General features: G+C 36.4%; 1 long non-coding RNA gene across 1 annotated transcript in view; it reads left to right on the plus strand.

Annotated features, from left to right (window-relative positions):
* The first annotated feature begins 2,074 nt into the window (after positions 1–2,074).
* LOC150082883 (uncharacterized) overlaps positions 2,075–24,226 on the plus strand; it is a 110,883-nt gene continuing 88,731 nt past the window's right edge. Inside the window, exons 1-2 of the long non-coding RNA XR_016547198.1 lie at positions 2,075–2,161; positions 11,690–11,817. This is a non-coding gene — a long non-coding RNA (uncharacterized LOC150082883). The remainder of the gene's footprint in view (positions 2,162–11,689; positions 11,818–24,226) is intronic.

Consider the following 24,226-nt stretch of genomic DNA (forward strand, 5'->3'; position numbering starts at 1 on the left):
AAAAGTGGTCCTAAGTTGTACTCCTAAGGTGCACCATATTTTATGGTAAAAGACAATGATAATTTATTATTACCGAAAGCATTTTGTTGATCAGTTTTAACATAGGATGATAGCCAATGATAATAGAGATTTGTTATGCCGTTTAAATAAAAAATAATAATAAATAAATTTAAAAAATAATAATAAATAAATAAAACAAAATTACTGGACCGAAAGCGTGCAACAAATGGATATAAACACACTGGCAAAAAAATTACGAACCTTTATTTGGTATCGAATAGGACCACCTTTGTTTAGAATAATAGGAAGTGTGCGGCGCTGCATTGATTCTATGAAGTGTTTTAATGCGTTTTGATCTAATTGTAACCATTCTTCCAGCAAAATATCGCGTAGCTACTACAGAGTTGAAGGAAAAGGACTTCATTGCCTAATAGCTCTCCAGCATATGCCACACATTTTCAACAGGATTGAAATCAGATGAATATGGAAGCCAGGGAAGATGGTGGAAATCCGTGTCATGTTCTCCTAACCATTCTTGCACGATGTGTTGTTGGATTGTCATCCATAAAGTGGCCATCACCTTCGAGATAAAAGTGTAACATTGCAGGGTGCAGCAGATCTGATAAAAAAATTCAGGTACTCCCTGGATGACATTCGACCTTCCACTGGTATCAACGGACCAAGTCATTGTGCCAATAAAACTTTCCCCATACGATGGTACCACCTCCAGATGCTTGGGTTGTCTTAACAAAGCAAGCAAGGTCCATCGTTTCGTAAAATTCTCGCCACACTCTCTGCCTACCATCAGTACAAAACAAAGTGTATTGATTTTCTGACCACATGACTTTCTTCCATTGTTCAATCACAACGTTCGAGGCACTACTGCAAGTGGATTTTTCTGTTTTTCTCTGAAACAATGGCTTCCGAATAAGCAGGCTACTGTTTTTCTCTGAAACAATGTATAAGTCCAACAATGTATACGCCGAATGTTCCAAATAAGCAGGCTACTGCCATTACCCCGTTTCTTCAATTCTCTTTGCATGGTACTGGTCGAAATACGGCAGTTCTGAGCTTGGCCGAATTCATGTGTTTTTGCAGAACATTGTGTCCTATTTTTCCGTACAGACTGTACTGTACCACTCTAGTTTAAATGTAGCAGAAAAATACTGCTTTTCTTAGTATTGTTTTTCTTCCACATTTACGCCTTTGAGATGTGGAAGAACCGCTTGCTTTCAAGTCTTTAAAAATCTTTGAGCTGAATGTTTTTTTTAAAACCAGTTATATTTTTCGTTTCTTAAATCGCGGCTCCTGCTAAACTTGCACTAACGATAAGACCTTTTTGAAAGTCTGATAGATCACGCGCTTTCCCACATTCTAGTTTCAGATTACTGCAGCCGAACAGCCTGTGCATTCTTTATACTCAGCAATACAACACGTCATCATTCACTTCAGAGTTTTCTTTACATTTATTTGCATTTCTTCTGTCTAGCTGTCTTAGTGCAAAGGTTCGTATTTGTTTGGCCAGTGTGTGTGTAAATTACATAAGCAATATTATTGTTGTCTAAGATCGATTCCCAATGGGTGAGACACTTCTGTGCCGCTGCAGAAGGTATACAAGATCCTGTATCCACTCCTCGAAAATACATTTTTTTATAGTTAATGAGAGTGATCTTATCTAATTCAGATAAAAATGATGTTAGAAAAAGTGTCAGTACGTTCGGTATTCAAAGGAAGAAATATTTGGTGGCCCATGGGCCACCCATCCCACCACTTGTTATTGCACTAAGAAGGAAAGAAAAAAGCTATAGTGATGAATAACGGAAAATTTTGGAACAGTCCGCACACCACACTAAGAACCATTGGTTTAAAATGATGCGTTTAGTTATAGGCTTACTACATTCAATTTTTTTGTTTTTTTTTTTTACATTCAATTGAATTTAGATAGCAGTTGTATTGATATTGGATCATAATTATGTTTATTTCTTTTCAATCTTAATGTATCCTAACCTATGTGTAATAGAGCAAGTTTTTTTGTTTAATTTATTACTTTTTTTTTTTTTTTTTTTTGCAGTCCTCTTTACAGGAACAAAAGAGATCACTGAAAACGTTTGTTCTGCATTTTTGCCTTAGCAAAAATCTATTAGAAAAGCTAAAAAATGATGTAAGTGGTTTTACATATCTTCTTTAGATTTAAAATATTTATTAGGGTCACCCAGAATGTCAATTCAGCTACCCATGGGTATTGGGTCTGTAAATTGCATGTTTTCTCTGGTCGATTTGCTGGACGAAAAACCTCGGGTTCTTCGTCCAGCAAATCGAAACCTTGGGGGGAAACCTTGCTATCTACGCCTGAGATCGATTAATTCAGCCACTGAGTGGGAAAAAAAACAAAAAAAAAAAAAAAACCAAAGTTCCGTGTGTCATCGACGTGATTTGAACCTGGCCCTTTTCCACCCGGTATGGGGAGGACGGTGACGATACCACTGTGCTACTATTTTTTTTTTGCCTATTTTTTTAAATCTAATCTCTCTTTTTTTTTTTTTTTTTTTCTTTAGCTTTACGCCACCTTGATACAATGACAAAGAGAACAATTCCTTGTTAGTGGAAGTTCTCTCTCAGCAAAAACTTAGTAATCATCCACCCTCCAATATCGTTCAGGTTTCTGTTTCAAGAAGTTAAAAGTCTAAAGGCGAAACACAGTTCGGTCCATTTTTGGAATTGCTTTCAGTGTCGCATTTTGATCCTGGAGAAGGATATTCTTCCGTTACTCCGAATTTATGGTTTTTTTTTTTTTTTTGTACACATTAAAATTACATATTTATGTCGGAAAAGATGGCCATCATTTTTTATGCTGATGACTTTCTCTTGAACGTCTTAAAAAGTTTGGGCGACTCTGCTCTAAGGATTGTCGTTTGGTTTCTGGCTCAAAGTGGTGTTGAAAAGTGTTTTTTTTTTTTTGTTTGTTTGTTTGAGGATTTTTTAGGCGCATTGGCATCTATGGCCATAGTGCGCCAGTAATTGCCCACTTTTGGTTGCCAATGACAATCCAGGAAGGGAAGACTTCTCTTGTTCATACCAGCAACTCAGAATCAATTTCCTGCCTCTGAATTTTGTGGTCTTCTAATACTTCTCCTCAAACAGTGAACAAATCTTTGAATAACCCAGGCTGTTCAGTGTTGCATTTAAACTGCAGCACCAATTTCGATATGTAATAAGGAGTTCCCGCATGTGATACGACGATCCTATCGATTAATATCGTCCACACGTTACTCAATGTTACTGCTGAGGTTGGACGACTGCTGCGTGGTTAATCTCGATGGCCAACTTTTCGTTGTTCTGACGCTCCCTCACTCTTGACCTATAGTTGAAAAAGCTAACTATGCTTCTGTTGACAGTGTCCTCTCCTAGACTCCAATTTTGAAAATAAAACTTTGAAGTGGAAACAAAAAGGAAAAAAACAACGGTTGGAGCTTGAGCACATTTAGCTGTGGAGAATACTCTCGTAGTTAGCTGTTCTGCACAGTTAAATGCGCCTAGTGAAGAGTGAATACATCAATCAGTCAATCTTCACATACAACTGCCTGTTATTATTATTTTTTAAATTTAAATAAAATAAGCTTACGTTCGTTTCAGAAGTACGCCGATGACATTTCTAAACTTAACCGAGGACGGGAACAACTTTTCTATTGAGATAAAAGGTGATTTTTTTTTTTTTTTTTGATTTGGTAGTTGTTGGCGCATCGGCTTCTGTGGCCATATTGCACCTCCCAAGGTTTTTGCAGTACTTTGATCCGAGCCCGAGGCGGGAATCGAACCCGCGACCTTGGGGTTGCCGGGCAGGTACTTTACCCACTCGGCTAGCCCGGTCGGCTCTAAAAGGTGATTAAGCAAAATTTTAATTAAGAAATCGTAAAATATAAACGGTAATTCTTAATCTAATTTTAATATCAAATTCAAAAATTTGAGCCCAAATGTTACTTAAGGTCCAGACCACAAATAGCCTAAATCTTGACAAAAATTGAGAAGCAATCATTTTTACGATACTTTCTTACTTCAGTATTCGGCCGACACTTAAAATGCAAGTCGAAAGTTCCAGTCAAATAGTCAGGATGTAGTATATTACTTATTACTGTCATCATTATGTACAATAAACTCGTTCTATCGCTTTTGAGGGGAGTAACTGAGAAAACACTATAACCGGGAAAGTGTTATAAGCGGAATCTCCTTTCTGGGAGCTGTTTTTCATATTTCTTCAATGTTTTGGCAGATATTATTGATTTTTCAGTCTTGTTTCTTATTATACTTTTTATGAAGCACTAGTTAATGAGCAATTCAAAAACCTGCACACAAGCTTTTAAAACGAAGGCACTATAGACGTTGAAAAATGCATGGTAGTTCATAGATTGACCAAAGGGACCACAAGAAGGAGCGTGAGAAGCGCAAGCGTTATAAAGGGAGTTTATTGAAATTTGTTTTAAAATAAACGAAGAAAAACTGTTGAACTCAAACTAAACCAAGCAGCCAAAAACACGGACGATTTAGTCACCTGCAATAATAACTTTGAATAGGGGAGGGGAATGTTTGAAATAAATCACGGCTAAGTTTTATAACTTCGAGAAAAATGATGATAATAGGGGAGGAGGGATGTATAAAGAAGTAGGCATGAAACGAAAAACTTTCATGGGAGGGGAGAAGGATTTCAAAATTTGAACTGTCGAAGTGAAATTTTATTCCCATACGAATATCTTTAACTGATGATGTTAAATGCAGTTGCTTTTCGAACTCTGAAGTTTTAATTTGTAATTTAAGTTTTAGCCGTTAATTAAGATTCACCTAGTGCATTCTAATCAACGGATTCCACAGTTGTAGGTGGATCAAGTAGAATATAAACATCATTTGCCCAATTAATCGAAAGCATTCATTTCATTACTTAAGAATTTTTGATTATATCTTCACATTAAAAGCAGTTCGCTGTAATGCTATTCGTGAGCGGTATAACTACTTCTAAATTCAGCAAATTCTGAAAGCAGCATGTCAGCCATTGGTGGCAACTTCGATAAGTATCAGAGTTGAGATATCTTTAAACATTCCATTGAATGAGAAAGAAGTATACTTTTAATTAATTACTTTCTATACGTCATAAGTCTTTTCACCATCCAAAGATGCTTGCTGAAACTTTAGTCGTATACATTTCCAAATTATTTGTAGTTACTGAATCAGAAAACAAATTAAGTATTTTATTGAGGGTTGGTCATTATCTCGATTTCTTTGAAGATTGTGACATTCTTATAATATTTTACAACCGGGTTTAAAATTTTTTCACACTGAAAACTTATAAATATTCTTCTATTTGTAAGTTGCAGAAATTTTCGTTCTTCAACATCAAAGAATAAGAAATCTAGACTGGAGGTTTCCGAAGGGGAAAAAATATGCTATTATACGTACTTACCTTCAGAAGGGGAAAAAAAAAAAAAAAAAAAAAAGGAAGCTTACACAAACGTTAAGACTGAAAACATGAATTACGAACAAGAGACACGTAAAACCTCAGGAAGCCAATAGCACAAACGAAATACACGACCTCTGTTGATATTACTTGATCCCTTATAGTATATGTTTGGTCCCCTTCTAAAAAGCACTGAAAGGTAAGCATTTTAACACAGGCAATGATGTGAAGGTTACTTGCGAAGCAGTCTAAAGAGCAGTCGTCCGAATTGTATTCCAGGGGAGTAGGTTTGCTTCGGCAGCATTAGGATGAATGAAAACGCCTACGATGAATTCCTATAATCTTTTGTAATGCAAAATAAAATATGTACGTGTAGTACCCGAACTAGAAAAAGATAAACAAACGGAAAGCTAATATAACAAAAATAACTTTTTTTTTTGTTAACAGTATATCCAACACGCGCGAATATTTTTATATCAGTTTTCATGGTTCTGACATTCCTCGTCACGATCAATCACGAATGTGCACGAACTTATAATCGTCCATGATGATCATAACATTTTAACTTTTCAGGAAGTTTATTAATAACCGGAACGCTTTGCTTAATTTTACAAGGTAAACTTATCGACTATAAAAAAGGCATTCCAGTCCAGTTTATTTACTGCACATATTTAAATTGGACTAATTTTATATTCAAATTATAACTTCTAGCCATGACAACTTAAAGCCATGATTTTCCACTATATCGTTAAGTACCGTGTTAAAAAATATATAATAAAAAGATTAAAAAAGGGATACTTTGGTGGCATTTGAACTCCAACCGTCCCAAATGGATGGCTGTACAAATTCACTGACCCATAGATATGCTATGGCAGTTGTGATGGGACTGAAGCTCAGAAAGGCCCCAAAGCCAAGAAATATATATTAATTTATTTTAATATGCCCGGACCTCCTCGAGAAAATCAAAGGCCTATGATTTATTCTTCTTCAGCTGTTTGTGTGTGTGTGTACATTGGGAGGGACAGAGTGGGAGATGGTTTTCTGTATTTAAAATCTTAACATCCGTGACAGAGTGGGAGATGGTTTTCTGTATTTAAAATCTTAACATCCGTGCAGTGCTTCCGAGATTTTTTTTTATCTTTCGTATAAAAAATTTAGTTTCAAGAGAAAAAAAAAATTCAAAAACTATTAAATTTTAAAATATTTCGGTGATTAATGAATTTTTAAAGGAAATTTAAAGATATTTCAAAGGAGATTTTTTAGGAAAAATGAGTTTAATTTTTAATTCTCCTTGGAAAATGAATTTCAGTCATTCAGTGATTGCATCAATGAGCATTTCATTTGTGGATTCGTATTCGGTATCAAACGTAGTGAATTCCGTTTGTAGAACATAAATCCATCTTGGCTCATGAAAGTATTTTTCTAATGACTGATTGCTAACAAAATATGCTCCGTCCACTGGAATATTTAAAATTCGTATACTTTTCATAGTATACCTATACCAATGAAAATTAAAGAGGTCTTTCTAAGGGGGATTAAAAACCATAGTTTTTTTTGGACGTTTTCATCCTGATAACTTCCTTAAAAGAAGGATGAGGTGGAGAAGAAGCATCCTCATGAAAGAAATATACGATCTCGAAAACCAAGAGCAAAAACAAAATTCCTTAACTCTGCTCGGCAAAGAATGTTTTTTAAGTAAGACGCTTAATGCTATTTGTATGGCAGGCAATTGTCTTCGTTGGAACGCAAAATCCAATGAAAGTGCCATAAAAACAGAGTGTCTTGGTCAATTTATTTGTAATTCCTATTTTCGTAATTTACCAGCGCGCGCTAAAAATTAATACCAGACCTATTTTATGACTTAGAATTAAAGAGGAGTTACCCCTTAATCCTAAGTTTATTGCGGACGAAAATACGGGAGAAAAGGTGATTATCGTGTAAGCCCAACTAATGTCTCAGTGGAATGGGTAAGCGATTTTATGTTTGAGAAGTAATTACTGGAGAGAAGACCTTTATATTCGGTGTGTTTAGACAAAGACTAGTCCAACAGGAAATATTTATTAGATCTTCGCTGAGAAATTAGACTCAAACTCTCTAAGTGCGATAGTTTTCTCGTTCTCTATCTTTAAGCATCGAGATCATTGAAATCTCCCATTGAAGCATCCCTGAAATTGAGAAATCGGGAACACAATTTTTCCACACACACACATGCGCACATAATCTCTTTTTTACGAATGTTTCAGCCCTCTGTATTCCCTAATTATTCTTGACTCCTACTTTGCACCGTCATTTTACATTTTATGCTCCCTGAAGACCTGAAGTTCTACTGGAACAAAGGCAATCCTCTTTTCATGAACTTCTGTTCTGATGAAAGAAGTTAGGTAGAAACGAGCTGTTTTCTCTCTTCATTCCTATTCATTAATTTTTGTGTGGAGTCTTTGATCTCTCTCTCTCATCGCATTGAAAATACTTAGGAGAGGAGAGCGCTGTGGTAGATGAAAAGCGTATTATACTCAAGAGAGGAATTTTTAATTCGATTTTCTTCACAAATTATAATTATTTGCGGCATTAATTAGTGATATTGAGAGAGAAGAGGATGAAGTAGAAAAATTTCTATTAGAAAATTTGCTATTTGGAAAATTTTCTATTAGAATATTTGCTATTTGGAAAAAATTCTATTAGAAAATCTACTATTTGGAAAAATTTATAATATAAAATTTTTAAAATATTACTAATAGCCAAACGGTTGTAATTCTATCTTGTTCAGTCAGTCTCTCTATTGGTGTAAAACTTTGAAATCTCTACTTCTATCAATAAATTTTTTTATAAATTTGTTCCATAATTTTTCTGTCAGAATTTAACATTTTCCTCCCTTGATGTCATTAAATGGTAACAGATATATTAGAAAAAAATTACGAAAAAAAATAAAGATTTTGATTTTTTTAACTTGTGTGTGGTGTGTAAAAGAGACAGAGTACAAACAGAGAGGAAAGAGAAGATAATAAAATAGAAAACAAAATTCAGTTGGAAAAAAAAAAAAACTTACTATTTCGAAAAAATTTTAATATAAAATTAGAAAAAAAAAATTAAGAAGTAAAAGTAAAGAATCCATTTCTGTATTTCTCTCTCTTTTTCCTCCTCTCCTCCTTTTTCTTAATCTTTCTCAATATCGCTACAACTTAAAATAGCAAAGTATTTACTTCTGTCAGTAAGAATTTTTTTCTAAATTAGTTGTTCGCTTTTGTTTAATGTTTTTGTAATTTTTATGTTGAAGATGTAAACTTCTGTGGCCTCAGCTGTACTGGATTTCTTTGTTCAGTGCGTGTTATGTAACGTTTCTCTTAACAGTAAACTGATATTCTACTAATTTTTGTATTGAAATTATTATATATTTTTTTTCAAATTGTAATTTTTTCTGTACTCTCTTTCTCTCAAAATATCATTAAAGATTAAAAAAAAACAGAGCTTCAAAAATAAAATGCAAATAAATATTTAAAAAATTATATAAATAAAATAATAGACGTAAATATTTCGATTTTTTTAACTTGCTGTGATATTGAAAAAGAACATGGAGAGAGAGAGAGAGAGAGTATAAAAAAAATTGAAAATGATAAAAGTTAATATGAAATTTGGAAAAAGTTTTTCTACAGATAGACAAAATTAAAGAAAAAAGAAGGGTTGTTAAAAATTAAAAAAAGGGGATGATTGCAAAAAAGGAGCAAATTAAATCATGATAGTCAGAATGAGAGAAAACGAAGAAAAAATCGATAACAGACAAATGGAAATGAGAAAGGCAACAATAGATAATCGGGGGGGGGGGATGAAGCAAAAAAGAAAAAACCCCTCTTGTGCTAATATTTAGAACCGTTTTTAATTCGTTTGTTGAATATTTCTTTCATTTTTCTGAGAAAGTGACTTTCTTTACCCTCCTCCTCCTGTCATTAAAGAAACAGTGCTGAAATCAGCACTTGCCATTCCCGATTTGTAGTGCTAGAAGGGACGCAATGATTGCTATCAGTCTAAATATAACAAGTGCTCCAGATCAGTCAACAAGTTGGCAATCAAGCACTACCCATACCAGTTCAAACTTTCTTTCGTGTAGCGTCTTCCCGGCAAAGAAATTGAATTGTTGCCTCAAGTCTAACTTTAACAAATGTTCGGTAAATGATCTGGAAGATTAATGGTCTCTAGAAAAGGAGGAAGGGAAGAAGAACTCAGAGAGAACGAAAGAAAAAAAAAAGGACGAAATCCTACGGTATATTTACAAGGCGTGGATGTATATATACAACAATAAAAGCCCTTCCATATTGACTATGATAAATGACAGTCGCAACACTCAGTCTGACACACTCCGCTGCTAGATAAAGGTGGCTCGCTACTCCTATGAGGATTGTCTGGCAGCAGCAACAGAATCGGCGGATCCTTTCTGGCTACGGCCAAAGTGATGGAAAGATTGCAGTATCGTGTTGGTCTCCTTATTCCGATGGGAGGGGTGGTGGGAAAAGAAGAAGAAGAAACGAGAGACGCTCAAATTCCCTCCGAAGACAACACGACTCTATCCCGCACACAAAACTAACAATTAAACTTGGAGACTTTTCAAACAAGGTAGGGTAATTTTTGTTTTTGCAGGACTTTCGCTTTAATCACAAGGCTTACCGGCTTATACACCGCGCATGCTCAGTGGTAATCATAAAACCCCATAATTAAACGCAAAGCCGTGGCGAAATAATCAGAGGCTTCGCTATCCGATTGCATGCTATGGCCAGCATGCCGACTGTATTCCACATACATTTTAATTGTTATTTATAGCAGGCGATAGCTAGCAGGAGACTCTGCGCGCGAGTCCAGACAACCCCATCAAAGCAGAAATGCAGTTATTAAGTAGCTTGTGAGAAGTCGTCTTCAGCTTTTCCGATTGGTAGTATGTAATTAAGTCAATATCGAGACGCGCCAGGCGTCCCTCTGTAGACGCGACTCGGTTTCTTGTTGTCTTCGTAGAGGCCAGCAGTTGAGGAGCCAAAACCCCCTCTTCTACCAACCCCCTAGTCCCCTTTCTTTTTGCTACACTAAGATTTGCAGATGTGACCTCGGAAACAAGGTACCAATTAAGTCGAGAAAAAAAAATATTCCCTTACTCAGTTTCATTCACAAGGGGGGAAACTCGGGGGGTTAGACACGACTTGGGGCTGAAAGAAATTATGGAGAACAGTGATGCGAGATGTTGTTGTAATTACAGCGACCGGCAGAAAGCCAACGTTGGCTAGGACTGTTTTATGAAAATGATGATAGGTATCGAGTTGCTGGTTGAACAAGGCCTTCTCTAATCCAGGTACTTTCTTGCGAATGGCGTGGTAAACTCAACACGGATATCATTTTCTCCCCATCTCTCGCTATCTTTTAATGAGCTATATTTAACCCAAATCGCCTTCCTTCTTATTGATTCTGATACCCCCACGGAATGACGGTGATTGTCATTTTCTTGAAGTTTATCTTGCAGATGGGGAGAGATATGAGTGATAGAAGAATGAATGATAAAAGAAAGTATGAAAAAATAAAAAAGTAAACAGATGATAAACCACGAGCCGAGAGCATCCCTCCCTCTCGTCTCAGTAAGTTTACATCCGGGCATTTAGGCCATGTTTAACAAAGGCTTTATTGTTCAACAGTGCCGTCAGTGCAATGGAAAGAAACCATTTGCTCAAAGGTTTTCTAAAGTGTTGCGTCTTACATCGGATAACAACTGCAATAGAGAGAAAGCTGATTTTAACCTTTCCCCCGTAAAAACTTACTTTTTGTACTCTGGATGATTATTTACATAAATCTTTCATGATTTCGGTCTCTGTCTGTAACAATTATTATTTTGTTTATCCAACCAATGAGTAGATAATATTATCCTGTTTAACAAGCTAATGTACCAATTTTTGTAGTTAATCCACAATACAGATAGATTATTATAATAAACGGTGTTTTCCTTGAATTTAAAAAAAAAAATAATTCAAATAAATAATTGACTGAATTAACTATACGAATCTAAATGTTTTATAACTTTGTTGGTTAATTTATTTTCTAATTTTGTGCAATTTTTTTCCCTTTAATTATGAATGCTTGAAATTTTAAATACAAACTTGCGTTACTTAGAAACTTTATTAATTATTGTATTCCCAAGTTGTTTTCATTTTTGGGGGAGGAACAAATGTTTTCGTAATGAAAAAAAAAAAAAATCTTCATTTCTCTTTCTCTCCACAGACTTATGAACTTGTCATCTCCCTCGAGTCTGAGTCATCCATGAATGTCAAAGTAAGAAGTCGCGAGACAACAAAGCTCGAAACGTACACGTTTCTCGTCTGCTGCTTGCCCACGTGGAACGAGATGTGGTGAATCAGTTTACATAACTTTTATTCCAATAATTTCTTTGCTCCCTTTTTTTTTTTTTTTTTTTTCCATTCTGTTTTGGCTGTAAACGCGACACAAAACAACATTTATTTTCTAGGCAACTCGCGAAAAGCAGTGAAAATAGCAAAACGCTTTCTTATTCTGTATAGTCAAAAATTGCCTGGCTAATCCGAAAACCAGACTTCTGTTACAAATACGCGTTCTGTTAATCTGGCAGTACAAAAGGCGATTTTGCAGATAAAAAATAAAGATTAAGAAAGTGGTTATCTCGGTCGTGGGCGATAAGCTATGACAGGTACAAGTATCAGTAGACAGATTATAACTCTATTAACCCTCTCGGTATATAGATTTGTTGCTCTGCTTAGCCACAAATATATAAAAAAGAGAATGCATCTATTTAATCCATTAGATGATAATATTTTCAAATTATCTCTGCTGCTTATTAATTCACTTAACCCACTCTGTAGTCTCTTAAATCCACCAACGTCTCGAGTTTGTTACTTACTTTAATCCCCGATTGTTCAGGGTTTACTTATCTTAACCATCAATTTGTAGAGTTTATTACTTTCTTCTTTTAACTAACCAATATTTATGGTTTATTTTTTAACTCAATAATATTTATAGCTGATTATTTCGTTTAACTTAATAGCATCTATAGTTTAGTACTTCTTTTTACCTTAAATCTGAAGAGTCTGTTCTTAATGCACCGATTTATTGTTTCCTTTTAACCTATAATGTTTATAGTTTATTACTTATTTTAACCCACAATATCTGTGGTTTATTTTTTAAATGAACGATTACTTCGTTTAACCTAACAATATCTACAGTTTATTATTTCTTTTAACCTTAGGAGAGCTTTGCTACTTCACCAATTTCCGAAGTTTATGATTTCATTTTAACCCACGGTATTTATAGTTTGCTACTTATTTTAACTGATTGGTGTATTAAGCTGATAATATTGATTGGGTTAATCCGATTTACGGCTGTGTTTAATCCAGTCTCGTGTAAAGATTATTAGTCCATTTAACCACTGTATGCAACTGATATACGAAGAACAAACCCAGTAATACAGTTTAATCTGCTAAACTATTATTAATATGCTTACCACTAAAATATTCAGATTGTTTTGGTGTTCAACTGGAGTGCACAAGAATTATAACATTATTTTTATGTTTGAATACAGTAGTATCGAGATTATTCTGCTTTTTTATCAACCAGAGTATAAAAACTTATTCCTTTGTTTGATTCGCAGTGTTAGTCATTATTTTTCATAAGCAACAGTGTATAAAATTATTACTGTATTAGTGGGCACCCTCTTTATATAGTTTGTAATTTCCATTAACCCGATAGTGTATAGAAAATATCAATGAATTTAACCACTAGTATACTGTCGATCAATAGAGTAATATATTGAATATTCAATTTATTACTCTATTGAATCGATCAGCATCGATCACTGCAATTGATCTCACTTCTATTTTTTGAGGTTAAACACCAGCAGTCCCACTTAGCTCAAATTTTTTTTATCTCCATTCTATCAAATTTATTTTTTCCACGTATTGCTTCCCTAACTCAAAAATAAATAAAAAAAATCACCAGTGCGTACTTTTTGACTTTCTCTGCACTTAACTCGACTTTCTGTAAGAGGTGAAGTGATTTTACTTGGTGACTTTAACGGTCATAACTCCAGTTGACTTCCTTTTTTCCAGTTGTACTGATCCAGGTGGTGGAGATGCCAAGACATTAACTGTCGTCAGTGACCCAGCCCAAATTGTTCACTTACCTGCTGGAATACTAGATAATCCTAAGCAATCGGTTTTTCTTCAGAAATAATCCTTCCAAGTAAGCTATGCTGTCGATCAGTGTTTTTCAACTAGTAAGTCGCGATCTGTAGTTTAGTTTGCTACAAAAAATCTTCAAATTTTTGAAGAATAAATCAAACCATTAGAGAAATTAATGCAGTGCAAGTAATAGTATGAACAAATTATAAATAGTAATAAATTAGTCATTGAACTTTTGTATAGATACAAGTAAAGTTTAAGGGTGCGTAATTCGGGTGCTCATTTTATTTTATTTTCAGTCAAGCAGAATGGTAAATTTCTTTTCCTGCTTTCCTTGCTTGGACTGCCTCTTGAAATTTCGTGATAGTAAATCCTCAATTCCATCCACTCGTATCACTGAGTGAATGATACGTTATTCGTCACTTCAATTTAAATTCTCATTATTTATAAAAACCGTGGTTTTCAATAATTGTTAGGGTTGGCTCATATTAATAATAGAGCTTGTGAATATCGCAACAGAATCATCTCTAAGCTCTAACTTCTTATGGATACGTTGCATCATAATCATCCCTAAACCTTCGCATCTGTTTTATAATCGCCAAAAATAAATTTCGTAGGTATCGATTTACGGGGAGTGGGAAGGTGTCTTTGTATATGTCTCTGATCATTGGACAAGTTCCATAGAAAAGTTCGAATAAATTCAAGCAGTTGCTCTAGACATTTCAAAGGCGCTGATCAGGTTGAGCATAAATGTCTTTTAGGCAAACTCCATCCTGTAGTCTATTCTGTCTCTCACAACTGGGTTGCCAGTTTTCTTTCTGGTCGCTTACTTTATGTGATGAAAGATATCACTGTGTTTCCAACTTCTCAACAACCACTGGAGTACCTAAAAGCACTCTTCTTTCCTATTACTCTTCTGTTGTACATCAACGACTTTCCAATCAGATACAAATACTCTATACGGTTTTTCTGATGTTTATATGAATCATCTATCCCGTTTGACAAATCTTGTATTTTAAGGATACTATAAATTCTTGTCTGGTCACCACTAATTACTGAAATGTAGAATTCAGGATATTCTCTTTTGTATGGGGTGGGGGGAGAAGGGCCGGCCCTAGTGTTAAGGATCGCAGATGCAGTAATTGATGTTTGGCGACTCAGTTCTCCTTGACGGGACTAGGTCACCTTTGTTTGGATTTGGGGCCCTTTTCAAAGGGTGGCCAAGTTTCATCCGTTACAACCTTCTAACGACATTCTAAAATGCAGTTCTATCTCAGTTCTTTAAAAAAAAAAAAATCAAAAACTGTACCCTTATTTTTCATAATACATACTCATCTTCTCTTTTTATATTATACAGGCGTGCACTTTCTGCTGCGCAATACACTGAGTGGCCACTTCATTAGGTACTCTTGCCCTTTTCATGAAATGGAGCGCTCTTTCGTTGTCACGTGATCGTACCATGAGTGTGCGCAGATACGTGAAAATACTGTATGTGCACATTCAATATGAGAGTGGGCAAGGGAAAAGATTTAACTGACTTTAAACGCAGCATGGTAGTTGGCGCCAGATGCACCGGCATGAGTATCTCAATAAAATGCAACTCTGCTGAGGTTTTCACGTACGACCGTTGTGTGTGTCAAGATTAGTCCAATAATCAAATATTGTAACATCCAGTCATTGGTGATCGTGTGGCTGGAAACGGTTCGTTGTTGCAAGAGACCAACTGAGACTGACATCACTTGTCTTTCAAATAACAACACAGGACAAGAGTGATACTCAAGCATTTCAGAATGCGCAACTCGTTGCCTTGTCACGTTTGATATATCGTAGCCCACTGCCGAACCGGGTTTTACTCCTGCTCCTGTCAAAAAAAAAAAAAAAAAAAAAAAAAAAAAAGATGATGATTATAGTAAGCTCAGGAACGTCAACACTGCACCAGAATGATTGAAAAAACATTGCTTGAGCTGACGAATCCCGGTTCTGTTGGTTCACGCTGATGGGATGACCAGAATATGGTGGAAAGGGCATGATTTCATGGACCATCCTGCCAGATGTCAACAATGTAAGTTGGTGGCGGTATAATGATATGGAGGAGTGTGTCCGTGGTGCACATTGGGCCCCTTGATACCAGTGGAGCAACATTTGAATTACTGAGGTTATTTGGAAGTTATTCCAACCAGGTGCATCCCTTATATAGTATATCCAACTGTGAATGGTTTCTTCCAACAGGATATTGCGCCATGTCACAAGGCCAGAATTGTACAGAACCGGTTCCAGGAACATAAGAGTGAATTCAGCCTACTGCGGTGGCCTCCCCAACCACTATGTCTCAATTCAGTTGACAACCTCTGGGATGAGGTGAAACGAGCTCTTCGGACTAACGTCCCTCAGACACGCTTTCGACACCTCATAGAGTCTATGCCACGACGAATTCAGGCTATTCTATGCTAAAGGGAGGGGATATATTCGCTATTACGTAAAGCGGCCACTCTGTGTAGATATTTCCCATGGGTACGATTCTTCAGAATTGGTGTCTGCACTTTTCTCTTCTTCGTTACAAACCAATCTGAATATGCACCATCCAATCCCATCCATTCACAGCCCAGTTCCAAACTTATCAAACTATTCTTCCTCATTTATTCCTACTTTTATTTTCTGGAACAACCTTTCACAGTTGTTTTTCCTGAAAATTACGACATACAAAAATTGAAGTCCAATGTTAACAAAGTTTCGTCTTCCTCACCTCAACCCAACGACATTACTAGAGTAATATAAATTTTCAACAACATTTCTCAATGGAAATTGCTATTCGAAATTATCATGCAGTTTCGATATAGCCACGTGTGTTTTTATGCAAATATCATAAACGTATGTATTTACACAATTCATAGGGTATCTACATGTTCTATGAATATGAACTCTTGGTGTAATCAGCGCGCTAATGACGGAAGTCATGCCAAACGACTCCCAACAGTACTTAGGTTTCATAGTTACCTCGAATAGGTGTGGTCAGCAAGTAACACGTGGTGGCCAATGCCTCTGTCATACTTTAGCAGCAAGGATCTAATGAAGGGGAGGGTTTGCTGCTAAGCTGATTTATGCACGGACCTAGCTGGTTATTACTATTGTAGAAAAATCGATTGGCTATTTAGGTGACTTAAGTCTTTCCCTGACGGCCTGAGCTTGGCCGCTGTCCAAATGGTTTGCGCTTGGAGTCAATTGGGTTTCATTAGGCATTCGCCGTATTGAATGGCTGTGCACGGCCATTATCAAATTAGTTTCTGCTAATGACCCCCTGTTTCCATTGAAAGGCGCTAGAAATGGTGCAGCAACTATGTGCTTGTTTAACAGATCCCCCTTCCGTCCTGCCCATCCCCCGACTTGATTTGTTAGCTGGTGGCTAAATGAGAGAAAATGCTTCGATATGCAAATGTCACGTCAGACTTCATCAAATAGAAAGCATTTGGGGAGCGTAACATGAAGACAACGGAAATCAAGTCAGAGACAAATGAATGGACAATCCAGAAACAATTGTTCTTTTCACAAGCTTTATCGTTCCCTTTTTATTTCTCGGCTGTTAAGTCCCGCGAGAATTTTTCGCCTCCATGACCCGTGTTGTGATTCTGATAATTGTACTACATTCTGGTACGTGGTAGAAAATTTTTTCACTTTTAACGAACTTGACTTTTTTAGTACAAATTTCCACCACAAGGGGGCGAATTTATAATAATCACAAAAAAGGGAAAAAAAATATTTGCGATGAAAATCAAAAAGAAAACTTTGCATTGGATGTTTCATTTTTACTTTAATTTCGGAGGGAGAATTTTAAAGGAAATAAGTAAGGTGCCCTGTGTTTCTTCTTCCTTTTTCGGAATTAATAGAACTGAAACGTAAGTAATTCGTTTTCTTGTTATCAATTAATTACTAATTAATTAAATCTTTAATTAAGCAATTGCTTTCACATCACTGCACGCACCTCACAACGTAATTTTCACTCAACGTTTTGTAATACTTTATTTCTTCCCAAATATTTAATCAAAACTGAAATGCATCACGTATTTCTCAGATCTTCTGTGATTTAATAAAAAAAATAAATTAATAGCAATGCGTACCTCAGATCATAGCATGCAGTCCATGTTTATTTGTAATGCATTGATTAATGCAATAAGTAATTAATGATTTACATATTTAGTAAACTGATAACAAAAAATAAACTCATCAAACAAACAACCACTTCATATGATGCCGAAACCGAGAACATTTCTTTTCTGCCCAACCACCGTGTTGTCAACTCATTCCTCCAATGAGCGCACTGCACATAAAATACGTAGTGCTTAAGCTACAGTATGCATATTATAAAAATAAAGTAGTTGTCGGATTTCTATTGGTCCGATTTTATTGAAATTTGGGATGTCTCGACATATCTTTCTAGAAGAGCCAAATATAGTCTAGTTAATACGTGCAGGCCACTTATGACCACTCATAAAATGTTACGGAATTAAAAAGGATAAATACTAAAAGTATTTTTAAAAAAGTATTATTAATCATTCTCCAGCAGTAGCATTACCACTCAAGAACCAGATTTCAAAAATTCCCTTCGCGGTAGCACAACTGACATAATTACCCTCCTGTCCACACTGGGGAAAAAAGACAAAGGGTCAAATCGACGACAGAACATATGGAATTTACAGACACTGTGTACTCACTCTCATAGCTTTGTTTGTTTTGCAAAATAGAGACATACATGCATTCTCTCCCTCTCTCTCTCTCCTTGTTTATTCGTCTCTCTATAGTAATGAAAAACCTGGGCTCGTATAGTGTCTTGTCGGAAATTTGTCATGTCAGTAAGCCTTGAACGAGGGTTACGCGATTGGGTTTTCCTCTTAGCAATTCGGATTTTTCATTCCATAAACCGGCAAACAACCCATAGAACGCAAACATATATTGATGCCTTATTACTTTGGTTACCTTTGAGCTGGTTCTTATTAGTATTACTATATGATGCATGAAAACAAGTTTATACAGCATCAGATAAAAAAATATCTACCTACATCGTCTGCCCATCCCTTCTAACGATTTCTCTACTTCTTCCTTAAATTTATTCAACCTGCCCACCTCCACAACATCAGATGGAAGTTTCTGTCAACACAGTTTCTCTCTGGCTGAAATAATTTTTACACATCTGTCCAGCAGTCATCCTTCATCAATATAAGTTTTCCCCTTTTGTGCATCGTCTAAGAAAGAGTAAGGACACTATCAGCATTCAGTTTACCGAATTCATTTAAAGCGTTAAAACACATTAGCTGAGTCTCCTCGCAAGTGTCTGGTTCCCAAGCTGCAAACTGAGATCTTTCCTGGTAAGAGCACCCTTTCGTTCTCCTCACTAATCTCGTTGTTCTTCTCTGCACCCGTTCCACCAGATTCACATCCTTCCTAAAATGGGGGCTTCCAAACCTGTGCGCAGTTTTCTAGAGGCATTGTTTACGCACATAGCGGAATAATCACTTCTTCGCGTTGCTCGCAAACTTCCTGTATACCATCAACAGGATCCCATGAACTGTCCTGGCAGCTGTCTGCACTGATCAGAGAGCTTCATGTTGGATTGTGCAGTTACTCTTAGGTCTTTTTCGTTGTCCACATCTTGAGTCTGCTAACACTTAATTAGTATGTTATTCTGATATTTCTGTTACTCATATTCAATGCCTTGCATTTGTCAATGTTAAACTACAACTGTCATTTCTCAGCCTATCTTCCTAGTTTCTATAGGTCTTGTTTCAATAACATACCCTGTTTCCTATTGATGCAATTCAACTCAGGGAATTAAAAATCTATGGGCTCACCTTGTTAACGGCGATTCTTCGATAAATTTACAGTAAATGACAATAGATGTTTTTTTTTTTTTCCCCCATCGTTCCTCAAAGCAAATTGTCAACTGCGTAGATGAAGAGAGGTGGTGTTGTCACTGTCTTGATATATGCCAGCTAATCCCAAAAATGCTACACGGGATTTAGGTAAAGAGGATTTGCCGACCAGGCGAATTCTTCAGTATCATTCTCCTGAAAAATCTGATGGGCTACAAATCCAAGTCCAAACAAGTCTAGCTTTATGGCTTAGAGAAATATCACACCACATCAATTTCAGTGGAATTTCCGCAATACAGAATCGAATTATGTATTGTCAAAATACACAGTGCGCAATACAGAATTGCCCAATGTCTGAAACGCATTGCTGTGACAGTTCTAAGTGCCGTGATCACCGACGTCATTTAAAACCAAAAGAGACAGCCTCATAACACTCCATTAACTGTTCTCTTGGCATTTTCGAAACCTATGCGTGAGTGCCAAACCTGAACATCGTGTAGTGCAACTTGCTCCATGGAATCCCATTTAATAATCCTAAAGTCCAAAGGCTATGGATGGTGCACCACTTCTGAGCTCTGGCAAGGATGTTGATGCTTGCACCTCCGACATCACTGTTTGCACAGACAACTGGTCCGATAATACAACCACATACTTCAGCGATCACCGATTTCTCTGTTTTCTTCACTTACCATAGTATCATCTTCTTCTTCCATCTTTTCTCAATGTCTGCTGTATTGAAAGTTCAAATGCATTTCAGCAGCACGACAAATAACTGATATGATATCCAGCATATCGTTTTGAAACTGTGGATTTTTCACCTTACCAACTCTAACTGATACCTTTAGTGCCCTCTTAACACTGTTATAGATGTTTCTATTTGCATACGACTGGTCGAGCCTACTTCACTAGCGTTGGGGAGATGTCTGAATAATTTTGATAAATGGTGCAGCAATTGTAAACCGTGGGAACCCATCTCTCCCTAGAGGCGCTTAAAATGGTCATAGGGAATACTTTGTGTAGACATGTTTATGGATGATATTACTGGCAACACCGCAACCAGGAAACGCAAAAGGTGGTCTTATCAAAGACTCTTGTTACCAGATTGGGGCAGAAGATGTGGGAAAGAGAAAGCTAAATGCGAGATTTCTTCGTTACTTGACCCAAGAAGAAATGAAAATTGTTTTTTGATATGTGTTGATCTGTGTCGCCTTACAGATGTGTGTCCGTCTAGCAGGCCAGAAAACCAAAAGTATTTTTTAAATAAAGAGCATCGCTAATTCGGACAGTCAAATCTCTCTCTCTTTAATACAATCAGCCCTCGGACAGTCAAATCTCTCTCTCTCTCTCTCTCTCTCTCTCTCTCTCTCTCTCTCTCTCTCTCTCTCTTAATACAATCAGCCCTGGAACGTTTGAGACAGTTGTATTCCTAGGAATATTTTGCGGTCTCTTTACCTTTTCAATAATTCACGAACTGAATTAAATTTAGCTTTACAAATCTGTGAACTTGTGGATCCCTGTTGAGTAGCAGAAGTTAATTAACATGACACACAAACAAGTTTACTTCAATTGTGATGAGCGCCAGGAGAGTAGGTGGAGAAGGGGGGGGGGGTCATTATTCAAGTAAGACACCATCCCCACCGAAGCTTCAAATCCTGGCTTGTTTCAACAGATAGTTTCTGGAATAGGAGAGCACGAGGCTATGTGATTCTGGTTAATCCTGACCCGTGTGTGTCCATATATAATGAATCGCTATTAACGCGCTATAAATTAATTCAGTGTCCTCGTTGTCAACGTGTCGCACGACCAGAAGCGTCCACACCAGCGTATTAAACTCAAGCAGACCTGTTACTAAAGACAGCATGCAAACAAATCGCGAAACAAAAGCTTCCAAAATGACGTCATCTGTTGTCGCTGTAGCTAAGCTACCCACATTACACAGCGTCCATAATAAACCTATTACATTAATTAACTAGAAATGCCTAATGCGCCAAGTCCTAGAATTAACTTCAACGAAGGACATGTTTAATTGGACAGGTTTGTTGGAAAGCAGTGTGATAGCCAGAAGACGTGTGAGGAAAAGGGGGAAGAGAGAGGGAAAGTTATGTATATACAGTATAAAAAACCTGTGTAAATATAGAGGTATTGCGTGAAGGCAGGCACGAATATCTGGCGACATTTACTCACAAAATGAAAGAACTTTAAGAAGTATTGCCGATTTGATGACGTCATAACGACTAACCGGATCATTCTGGATTGGCGGAACTTGTTTGAAACGTATGAAGATTACAAACGAATGTTAGATTATACAATTTGGAAAGAGAGAACAGTTTATTAATAAAATGCCACAATACAAACATTGCGTATGGCAAACTCAAAAAACAAAGATAAAAACAATTTAAAAAGGTCATAAAAATTGTTTTATGATAACATTAGCTTAATGGACTCGTTGGATTATGATAATCATTTTAAAAATTCTTTTTCAGTTCTTTTGAACCATTAACTTAGAACTTCGGAACTCTTCGGCTGTCATTGGTCGACATCACTCCAAGGATGATTTCCCTGAAAATATAGATAAGAAATCTAAATTTTATTTCCTACAAATATATTATACATAACACACTAGATTTAATTCTAAAGTTAGTTGATTCCTTAATTTGAATGATTTTGATCAGCAAAAATATACCACTTCGTGCGTGCACCCTTAAAAGATCTGAGAAGGTGTACAAGGAACGTTCAAATGAAACAGATTTTTGGAATAAATAATTCAGAGGTGCACCAGACCAAAAGTAAGTGCCCTCTGCCTTTTGATATTGGTCTTATCGTGCCACCAGCCAAGATACACCCTCGGCCTAATATTCCGCTTGTTGCTAGCGAAATCTATGTACAGCGGTGTCCTTCACCTTGTCGTCTGAGTAAAACTGACGACCTGTGACCTCTGAGCGCTTTTTAAGGAGGAGGAGCTAAACATGTGGTAGCAGCGGGGTGTCAGATCAGGGCTGTAGGCTGGGTATTGCAGCACTGGCACTTCCTGCCTTAGTAATTGAGTCTATATGTCAAAGGCTATGCGAGGTTTTCCATTATTGCAGAACAACACTGTCATGGTTAAGCTTCCGAACTAACCCCTTTATGGCACACATCAGAAGTCAATTTCAGTTCTGTTCTTCGTTATCTGTTCTGCGGGGGTTGTCATCCCAAAAGTCTATATTTCATTTGAATGACCCTCATATGTTACAAATTACTTATTGACTTATTCGTGGGAATGCCGACAATATTTTAACCAAAAGATATCAACTATTGTTAAAAACACTAACTCGGAATTTTTAACATGGGAAAAAAATTAAGGTAGCAATCATAAAAGCTAGAAAGTTTTAATTTTACGTGATATGCAAGTGAAAATACAATTTGTACAGAGATATGGCTTGCAGTTACTGATAACGTCTTACAAAAATGAGAAATTGAAACCAATAATAAGAGAGTTATAATAAAATGAAAAAATACATTCTAACATGTTGGAACATGTAGTTTTTCTGCTAACATGCTAATGCAGCTGGCTATTATTCTGCTCCAAGTAGCTCTCAGTTCTAGAGATTCTTCTAAAAAATCATGACTTGGTATTTTAAGGTGAAATCGTGAGACTGGCGCCTTTAAGAAGCACTTTTAAATTCCTGGATTTATAACTTTCCTTTTCAGTAGGCTTCAATTTGCATGTTGCAATCAAAGTAGGTTAATTTCGAACGAATATTCAAAATTTATGGTAGTAGTATATTTTTCCTCCTCCAACTTACTATGGTAATTAAAATATTAAGGACTGATAGACAGTATTTTTCGGCTTGTCTTCGTCACGATAGATACATTAAAAATGTTGTTTTTAGCGCTTTAAAAGAAGATTGGCCTAAGTTCTCCAAGTAAAGAAATTCAAAATGATTTTTTCTTTCCTTTAAAGTGCCAGTAATGATTCATAATTATCGACGTTAGCATTTTTCTTGTTTTCTCCATGTCCGCATGAGTAGCCGAGTAAGGTGCCTTCCGCTCTTAGCTTACCGATGGGAACTTAACTTGAATTTTCCTTCTTTATTCCAGAGGGGGAGGTTCCTATGACCATCATTAGTTCTGGAGGCCTCCGAAACTTTAAAAACGTTAATGTCCAGAAAACCGGATCTACCAGCGCACTAGCAACAGTTTATTTGAATGTTTACCTCCCACTATTTCTTCCATCTGACCTCTACTCTCTTGCAGTTCCGAGACCTACAATTGGCATAGTGCAATGTCATCAACTGCTTTCAGCATACTTAATATAACTGCTAATTAATTAAGAATATTAATTATAAGTAGAATTAATGTTAGTAACGAATTGTAAAGCTTAGGAAATACATAGTTTCATTTTGCTTTGTTGATGGAAATAAACATTTATGCTTTTAAATTATGAGCTATCATTTATACTCGTTTAAATTCATATTGTTGTCAGAGCCATTGTTGTCCACTTCCACGGCCATGAAAATGAGGGGTGCATTGGATGCGCTGCACCAGGGCTCCAATAGAGGTAGTCATCAAAGTCTCAACATAAATAAACGAGGCTCCTTAACCCCTTTTGCATCCAGGTCCCCAAGTACCTTTGCACGGCCATGCCCACTTCCGATAGGTGGCATTGTTGTCTCTTGCCGATTTCAGTCACTTTTTGCTCATTGTCGAATATAAATGATAACATTCTTAATATAGCTATCATTTATACAGAGCTACAACAAAAAAAT

Source organism: Mastigoproctus giganteus, chromosome 7 (assembly GCF_048544385.1).
Source record: "Mastigoproctus giganteus isolate SK-2022 chromosome 7, ASM4854438v1, whole genome shotgun sequence".
Taxonomy (NCBI): Eukaryota; Metazoa; Arthropoda; class Arachnida; order Uropygi; family Thelyphonidae; genus Mastigoproctus; species Mastigoproctus giganteus.